This window comes from Tigriopus californicus, chromosome 2 (assembly GCF_007210705.1).
Source record: "Tigriopus californicus strain San Diego chromosome 2, Tcal_SD_v2.1, whole genome shotgun sequence".
In the NCBI taxonomy this organism is placed as follows: Eukaryota; Metazoa; Arthropoda; class Copepoda; order Harpacticoida; family Harpacticidae; genus Tigriopus; species Tigriopus californicus.
The window spans coordinates 892,081-899,764 of record NC_081441.1 but is presented as its reverse complement, the minus strand read 5'-3'; the positions used below and the strand labels follow the sequence as shown (position 1 = coordinate 899,764).

At 46.5% G+C, this 7,684-nt stretch overlaps 1 long non-coding RNA gene across 2 annotated transcripts in view; it reads right to left on the bottom strand.

Moving 5' to 3' along the window:
• Positions 1–7,291: 7,291 nt before the first annotated feature.
• The window catches only part of LOC131876858 (uncharacterized), a 5,378-nt gene continuing 4,985 nt past the window's right edge, over positions 7,292–7,684 (bottom strand). For both annotated transcript variants that reach the window (XR_009372825.1, XR_009372826.1), the window contains one exon: positions 7,292–7,565. This is a non-coding gene — a long non-coding RNA (uncharacterized LOC131876858). The remainder of the gene's footprint in view (positions 7,566–7,684) is intronic.

Below are 7,684 nucleotides of genomic sequence, written 5' to 3'. Positions count from 1 at the left end.
AGAAGAATGGTTGTTAGGACCCTTTACGATAGAGTAATGTGTTTGACCACGCAGGCAGAAGGGAGAATGCCTTGTGAGTGCGCTGTTTGAAGACATTTTTGGTCAAAAATATTTTGACAAGCCATATCTGATCTTGACTTTCTTAAACGTGTCATAGAAACACTGCCCAAGAAATGGACAACCGCCGAACCAGACACCGATGGATGGAAAGTCCCTACTGGAACTTCGGTGTTGTTGAATTTTTGTGCCTCGAAATCGGCAATGTATCAGGACAACGATCTTTCCCAGCAGGGTGTTGTGAAGACTGCACGTCCGAGGCAATTTTTAATTTTTCGTTCCCGTGCAACCAAAAGAGGGGGCTGGGTGAATAGGGGCTTTGGAATTTTCTTTAAGTAGAAAGAGATGGGCCAGGGAAGACCGTCCAAATCGAGCAACGGCTTACTTCAGTCGGTGTGAAAGAATTTTTCCATCCCTGGACAACCAATCCAGATTGGAGGAGAGAACTCACTCTCAGCTTGAGTCATTGGGCGCAAATTGGCGGGTGGTAGAGTATAGAAGTGCCGGAAAGATGTCGGCCACATTGTTATCTCTCGGAATAATGCCACATGGACATGTTGTAGCGATGACAATTCAAGGCAAGCGAGCAATGCACGGTGTACTGTTCGGTGAAAGGCCGAAAGGAACAATAAGTGCCTCGGGGTCAATATGTATAGTTAGTTGGGGGCAAATTGGAGAAATAGTTCAGAGGGAGTGAAGGAATATAATAGAGGCTAAGCACTCAATGCGATAGATGGAATAGTTTAGGACGCCAGCTTGGTGAGTTTCCGTGAAATGAAGGCACAAGGGGCCGATGACACCATCTGCAATATTTGATTGCAAGCAATCCAAGGCAGTTATGCTACCCATTGGAATAACATGAAACGGGAGATCGGCTGAGGCAAGAACAGCAGTGTAATGTTAGCCCAATAATACAAAGTTGGGGTGGATTGTAAGGGAAAGCAACGTCGTGCCTAAGGATATTTTATGTCCAGGGTCCTAAAAGGAGATGGGAAAACAAATGACCCATAAACTACTGTTGGGTTGGAGAACGACGCGTCGGAACATTTTAGCTGCCCGTGAAGTCGTTGGATTGAATGAATGGGAACTGGGAATTCCACAGAAAAAATGAGAGCCTTGAAGCATTACTGTTAAGGAACCTCCACCAAAACAGAAGGTTGAAAATAGTTGTTCTGGCGTAGCTTATAAGCGTTCCCAGTATGTCGTTTCTCCAATAATGAAAAAGGTTTGGATAAATCAGTGAATAAGGCAAGGATGGTAAAGATGATATAGTCCTCATCGATTGCTACCATGGAAAGTAAACGAAGGAAACGGAGCCCACTTGGAACCCGAGAATTGGCCATTGGCACACTTAGAACGTGCGAGGAGTGTTGAATCAATGAGGAGTATATTTCATTTCGATATCAAGTAGAAGGGTCTTTTGCGAATCACATTGTCGCATTGACCCCGAATCCTTTAATGCAGATACCGGATCACGGTTTTCGCCGATGCTCACAGAAAGGAACGGAGCCCAGCAGAAAGATCGGCGAATGTGGGGGTGTTGAAATGACACAAGATTGTGTAACCTGAGTCCTCGGATCCAGGAAAAGTAGAGGTAAACCGAGGGTATCTGAGATGTGAAACAGAAAAAAAATGTGAATATGGTCATAGATAATCGGATGCTTGTATCTGCTTAGTACTTCCGATTCGAGAAACGGTTGTTTTCCCCCGCCCAGTCCTCGATAGGAGGGAGAAATGCCTCCTCGGTAATGTCTCGGGACGGACGTACGTCACCTGACGTGTTTGCGCCGGAAATGATTGCATGGACCAAATTGGTCATTGATCAGGGGCCGGGGTGGCCCATACGGAAAGGATCCATTGGTATGATGATTGGCCAAATTCCTGATATTGGCTCTGAGGCCGAAACCCTTCGTGTGGTTGGCAGAATATCGCTCGGTTGGTCGATCTATATCAAATGGGTTCCGTATCGTGCGAGTTTGGGTACTCGAGATCGTGCTCAGGGCCAGAGCGAACTGGATAGTGTGAGCTGTACTCCAGGAACCGTCACGAGGCTAGGAAGCTCACTTATTGAGGGATGGTTGCGGGGAAAGGGTCGAGGCGCATTGGCCGTGGACTGTTCCCAGAAGGGAGGGTAGAACCGGAATGGGCGATTGCCGGCGTAGAGTGCGATCGAATCTCGAGCATTCTCAAATGGTTGTGACGATTTCGTTGAGCCCGATACGGGGAATCGAAACGCATACGATCACGCAATTTCCACGGAATTTTGACTTTAGGGTGGGATTGGAGTTCGTTCATTTCGAGGGCCGAAATAGATGAAACTCCCGTTGAGCTGACAAGGCCTCAACCATTCAGCCACTCGATGAGCTTCTGAGATCGGGGTCAGGACACCGTGTTGATTGTCGGACCATTGTCTTTTTCCTCAAGACGAAGCCAAACCTCGGTCGGACATATCTTACGGAGGGTGGACAATTGTTCACAATGAGACCTACCTTCCCGACTGGCAAGGGGAAATAGATGAGCAGTTTGATCTATATATAACATTACCCTTAACATAGCCCTATGAATGGTTTCATTGGTGGCCCGGGAAAAATGAGATAGTTTATTCATGATTAGTTGTGGGCAAATCTTCTTTGGAAAATCGTGAAGCATGGTATCAACAATGATTCTCAGAGGTTGATCTTTGATTACTCTGAACGTGTCGAGTAATCCGCATGAGTCAAGGTACTCAACGCCAACTTGATGTGTCGTGAGACAGGGAGTGGCTTTGGGCGAAGATGGTGAGTTTTGCCCAAAACTCAGAGAAGCAAATATCGGAATTCTGCCTGAAGTTCGGGGACGAACTTTTTCAAACTGGATACGTCAGGTCCTCAAAGCACGTACAACTCCACTGGAGATAGCCAGATCAGTTTGAACGACTAGAGCGTTGAACTGATGACATATCCTCAAGTTGGGATTGCAACTTAGAATAATTCTCATCCAGATTTCGAATTTCGCACGAATCGAGCCCATAATGACGAGCATGCGGTCAGGAACCACATCATCCTGATCATAAGGAGCCTCAAGAGCAAGCTTGTAAGCCCGAAGAGTCTCTCTACGACCCCGCAAAGTTCTCAAGGCGATCAGATAAAGAAACATCCGAGAGTCATCGGAAAAGGTTTGAATAGTTACAGGGACCAAGTTTTGAGTAATAAATCCCATCGGAAGTCATAAAAATGTTTTAACGTTAGTTGAGGGGGCAATGGCTGCAATGGATTACCTTTCGATGTGTTCCATGGGCGAAATTTTTTGAGGGTCCACGGTAAACACAGAAGATTCAGGCATCGGGAAAAACGATGAGGGTTGGTAAAGATGGGCGTGGTGAAGACAACAAACTTAGACTTCGTACTGAGGATCGCAAATAAGGACATCTCATCCAGATTTTCGAATTCGCCACGAATGAGCCCATAATGACGAACATCTAACATCGTATTATATACAGAGAAGAGGAATAGTTGCGCTGAGTGCGCACATCCCATGTCCGTCGCAACTTGTCGTGACTTTTCAGAGTCCCTTTTGTTGATCATGCTTTTAGCTTGGCTTTCTCATGACGATGCTGTAGTTCGTATATAGATTTGCTCATGCGATAGAGGGTAGAGCTCATATTGCATGACGGTTCAATGGAAGGTAAGTGAAGTGGCAACAAGAGGGCCAAGAGTACGAATCGACGAGCCTAGACCCACAGTAGAACGGTCAAACGCAGTGATGAGTCGTTTCAAAAGATGCCTATCTCTGCCAGGAAGAGAAGCCCAATTGACGTATTTGCCAATAGTGCCGGGTTTGTCGTGAAATAGGCTGCAGAACAGAAAAGGATGAAGAAGCTGGTACAGGATGAGAGAAAAAGGTGGGTATTCACAAAACCGGAACGTAGGTATGGGCGTTTTGTGCCATGTTGGCGTGAGGACACGGAGCCAAGGGCGAAGCAGGGTGGAGAGGTATGTCCAATGATACGTAGGAGATTCTTTCAAGGAGAAATAATAATCCGACCAATCATTTTTGAAGTTTGGGGAACACTGTCGGAAGACGATGTTGGAAGCTCGAGATCCGTCGGAAGAGATAAACTTCATCACCTCCAGTGAAGTTTAGACCTGCAACCACCCGCTCAATGTTTGATTTCTCATGATGGATTGGAGTTCTCGAGCGCCTGGAAGAGTCCGCAGCTCAGGTAGGATCATGGATTTGGAGTGGCAAAAGGCCAACATCTTTTCATGGCGCACTAACGGGAATTGAAAACCTTGAAGTGGGAGAAATTGGAGGAAGGGTGTTGCGCGCACAAGGAAGAAGTGTTTTCCAACAGTCGTTCCAACGACGAAAGGGCTGTGAGTAATTGGGGAAAAAGAAATGTTCTTGTCCACTGTAAGAAAGTCCAGGTTGTAGCGAATGTCACGGCAAATGGACAAATGCAAACAAGCCATCGACACTGATGTTCGTGGAGCAGAAGGAGACAGAGTACCAAGACAAGATAAGAAAGAAGAGACTAAGAGTGAGGAGGAATACGTAACATGATGCAAAGTTGTCGCGTTGATGGAGAAATGTAGAGCTGATGGGAGAAACACCAATCGGTCTACATTTACATTTAACTACAGAGCAACTGTGAGAAAGGAGAACTATGGATAGAGTTGAGCTTTGTCCCACGGGGAGGTCGGCGCTCTCGGCTCATATGCGTACACTATCGTGGATTCAGATCCAAGGCGTTCGCAGCACGATGGGGGTCAGCTTAACCCTTTCGTGCCAAGTGCGAGCAGGGAACGCGGTGATGTCGGACGAATGATGGCCGCTTGGCGTCCTCCGGTGCAGATTGGACGTTCCCGCGCGAGAAAAGGTGCCGAAACTCTGCTTTGCCCACTTTTATAACAGAAGGGGGGATTGCAAAATGCACAGGGCTGGTGGTGTTGTTTTTGTGGCACCACATTCGTCGACGGCCCATTGTCCGAAAGAAGGGCAACCTAGAAGGAGGGGGTGATAAGTTCTACTAGAGAACTCGTCACATTTGAGGCGGCACTACTCTATATTCCGGCGCCAACTTTGGTCGACACGTTGTAGCATCTGGTAGTGGTTCCTGTCTTAATAGTCGTCCCAATATATTTGGCTATCCTCTTCCACGCCATCCCAAGGCAGCGCGGCCATGACTTGAAGCCATTGGTAAGTTGTAGCATTGAGTACTGAAAAAGAGAACAGCAATTAGGCCGTGAGGTATAGCTCGTTGGAACTGATGAATGAGAAATAATGTTGTGTCCAAGGTTGATCACACTAAGGACGATTGCACGTTATGGGGCACCGACTTGGGAAAGTCGGGAATTCATGAATAAAAGGCCTTGAAAAACAAAGGTTGTGGAATGGCGGGTATCAACTGCGTCCGCCAACACTATGACAAAGGGAATCCAGAGCATCCTTGTCATATCTTGAACGATCATAAACTGGGGCACGTGAACTCAATCATGAGCAGGATCATTTTTTTCCTTTTGTAGGGCATCGCGGAAAAAACTTCGCGGGATTTCTTGTCATTTTTGTTTCTTGATTAAACACTCCATCTTGTACTTCACCTTTTGCAGGGTGTTAATGTGTCCGGTGTTCCTTGTGAAAAACGGGGTTGTGGTTCCTGTAAAACATTGTGTCCTCTTTTGTAGGGCATCGCGTCACTCTGGATCACGGACATCTTTTGCGTAGGGCATCTGCGAATACGAATAAATTTGTCCTTGAATAACAAACTCCTTGTACTTCGTACTTCCACCTTTTCGAAGGGTGGTTAAATCTTGACCGTGGCCACTACGGTTTTGCGAGTATAAAAAGAATGCCTGGTCCCCTTTCTTCCTTTCATGGAGGGCAGGTCAAACCTAAAGAGAGATTTGGAGCTGAAAGGGAATTTGTCCGGGGAAATTGTAGAAAAATGGGATTGTGTGTCGTCTGAAAAGAAAATATTTGTTCGCCACTGCATTCATGTCCACTTAGCGTCCGCTTTGCAGTAGGAGGGCTAAGAGAGGCGTTGAATGGTCAAAGGTAAATTAGACAGATGAAGCCTGCCCCCCTTATGCCACGGCGTTGAATGGAATTGAGGGTGATGACAACTTTAAAGAGAAAAAGTATGGATCTGCCAGATCGATGTGGATGAAACGCTCTTTCTCAAGATGGGTTTTCCTGGCGTGTCATTGCAGTTCTTTATCGCCAGAACAAAACGCCAAATCACACGAAACAAGCAACAAAGCGGCAATAAGACAAAGAGCCCGACCACTCCTAATCAATAGTCAAATTTGTTTCCGGATCTGCCGAAAGACAAGCAACTTTCCAAGAAGGATTTTTTTGAAAATATTTTTTTCGGACTTCCTTACAATTACTGGGATTAGAATTCCCAGCAGTTCAAGACGAAGAGACTTGAGACCCTTGAATATAGGGTTGATCGGGAAATTTAGTCAAAACTTGTCCAAGTCTCACTTATCAGCGCCTACATACCCCCTACAATAGCCATACGAGCGGCCTTGCCAGTCAAGGCTGCCAGGGTAGCGTCAAGGGTTGCTTGTGTCATCCATCCACAGGCACCGCTGACATTTTGGCATTGCTTTTGCCAGGCTTGGTAGTCGAGGGGACTTCCTCCTTCGAAGTCTGTGATGCGTAGTCCTGAAGCCAGACGTCCATGGGCCAATTGGTGTTCCTCCACTCAAAGTCGGTTGCATTCGACTTCAATACGGGCATCCTCGGTGTGCATCCTCTGCTGGTTGGACACCATGTTCATCTCAAGCAGGCCTCGAAGGCCCTACTCCAACTCAGGTTCGTTCCTCGCGTTGTCTTGCATGATTGGGGTCCTCTCTTTGGGTCTTGATGCTTACTTCTTGCTCTTGGATTTCAACTAATGTGGTCACTCTTAAGCCAAGATGTGGAGATCATACCTACTGCGCCATTTTTGTGGCGGGATTGATGGAGGTCGGACAATGGGGACGCGTAATTGATCCACAGGAGCGGTGGCACAAAGTTCAGTAGTCAATTGGGGTTCCAACCACTACTGCTAAACCAATGATGATACAAAATGATGTTGAATCGTGTACCGATGAATAAGTACTTCTTCCCAATATGTGGACCAGAACTTGGAGTTGATTACGATGACAGAGTCTTATACTCTGGCTAGCTCGAACTCTAACACTGAGTGGTAATTCTCACAGAGGATGGAAATAAGTAGCTGTACTCGACTCTTCAGACGAGCATTTATTCTTACTTCTTGATCATTCTAACACAGGGTTTGTATACAGGCCAACGACATATCATTATACATAAGGTCCACCAATGGCGTGATGTAGCGCTCATATCCACATTGTTTGAGTCATAGATCCACAGGCACCGCTGACATTTTGGCATTGCTTTTGCCAGGCTTGGAAGTCGAGGGGACTTCCTCCTTCGAAGTCTGTGATGCGTAGTCCTGAAGCCAGAGGTCTGTAACGCTCGAATCAAGTCTAACCAGATCAAGAGACGAGACTTAGTAGTACCTAGAGAAATGAAAGGAGTGTTGGTCTCGGAGGTAAGTCGTAGACTGCCCTTTATTCGTGTTGAACGTAGCTTTATATACACAACTGGGAAAGAGGAAAGGAGGAGCTTAAGGCAGAGA